Here is a 1,819-nt window from a genome sequence, read left to right as displayed (position 1 = left end):
TCTGCGAAATTCCTTCGCTTTTTCTTAAGGGTCTCTGGAACAGCAGGGGCCGCCTTCTTCTTCTCCCTGACATTAGCACACGGAAACTGTTAACACCCCAAAATGCTCACTCTTCCACTCGAGAGGGATAATTTTCGTTTAATTTTCACTAAGCGATTGGCTCTTAACCGCTTGTATCTTGTAGATAAGCTTGAACTCTAAAAATGTAGGTGGTTTTGGATTCTCTCCGTATGTGTGATCTTCAACACGGACCATTTGACTAAGAGGGCAACCACAAACTAACACCATATCCAGGGCAGTGCGGGCCTCTACCATAAAAAAAGAGTTCACAGCAAAGCAACCGAACTAGGGGCCCGAAGCGAGATGTCGGGCCCCAGTTAAGAAAGGCCTAGAACGCTCCGAAAAGCCAAGTCTGGTTCTCGCCTCGTCTCCACATGAGAAAGCAAAGGCCTGGTTGGCAGGAAAAGCTGGGCCGAGTGCCAGCAAAGAATGAACTAAATTCACAGGTTCTGCAGATCGCTTAAAAAGAGCTTTCACGAGGGACTGGGCCTCCGCCCAGTTCCCTGGTGCAGCACTAAGGCGGCCCCCAGCATCGCGTTCCACGGTGCTTCTAAGACCTCGGCCCCAAGGCCGCCGCATCCCCTCCTAGCTACGGGCACTGTTTGTCAGAGAGCGTCACAAATACACAGACAAGAGGGCAAAGGCTCAGGCTACAGTCTGATGGGGGTAAAGTGAGACAAAAATTCCCTGGTCTTTGGGATGGAGAGAGATTCTACGAAGTACAAGATGCAACTTACGCGACAGCCTCCATGATTCCAGCCGGTTAAAAAAAAAAGGAAGTTGACGCGTGCGCACGGATCACTTAAAGATAGAGCGAAGCCCCAAGGTTCATAGGTGTCCGAGGATAAGCCAGAAAAGAAACCAGAACTGAGAAGCCGCCTTCCAGGAGCAAAGTTAAGAGTTTTTTTGCTCAACCTTTTATGATCAAGTTTTCGTGTACAATTTGTATGGGGAGTCTACGCACTGATTAGGCTCTTAAATCAATACGACGACGAAAGCAGAGTGCTGCCGCCTTAATTACTTGGGGTCCTACGTTGACAGCGTTCAGCTAGATTCATTGCACTCAAAAGGAGTGCTGGTGACGCAGGGGCGCGGAGCTAGTCCTTGCGAGGGAAAGTTGGCAGTGTACGTCGGCAAAGACCCACAGCCTTGGAAACGCTAGGGACAGCCCTCTTGTGTTCTACAGGGCCGCTACAAGTCCGACTTCTGTCGCTGGCTAAGAGTTGGACTTTGGGTTAACGCAAATGACCAGCCACGGGTGCGAACTCCAACTCCCGGCATGCATCACTCCTATTGCGGGAGGGAAACGCCTGACGGGGACTGTAGGCGCAGCGGCGACTCCAGCCAGGGGAACGGAGAGCCCCGCTCGCCCTCCTTTCAAGGGCTGACCGCAACCAGAGTGACTACCGAAGGCCGGCTCCTGGCCGTCGCCTCGGCGGCCGGCCGAGAGTAGTCACCAATGCCGGCACTCCGCTTTCTTCCGCGCGGCGGAGGGCCTCCCCGCTCCCCCGGCCGGCAGGGCTGTCTTCCGCGGCGCCTGACCGCCAGCAGGGCCAGCCCAGAGTCGCTTGGTTCAAGATCGTGGCCTCCCCCAGGGGTCAGCGACGCCCGGACGGCCCGAGGATGGCCGCCCATTCCGGCCGGAGCTGTACCCGCCGCCACGTCCGGCAGGCGGAGGCTGGGACACCCCAGAGCAGGGGGCGTGAGCCTCGAAGGGAGGTGCGACCGGGGCTGGAGGCAGGCTGCGGCCACGGCCATG

The sequence above is a fragment of the Echinops telfairi genome, unplaced genomic scaffold (assembly GCF_000313985.2).
Source record: "Echinops telfairi isolate 266 unplaced genomic scaffold, ASM31398v2 ScPeMD7_1;HRSCAF=3_0, whole genome shotgun sequence".
NCBI lineage: Eukaryota > Metazoa > Chordata > Mammalia > Afrosoricida > Tenrecidae > Echinops > Echinops telfairi.
This window is presented reverse-complemented; position numbering follows the sequence as displayed.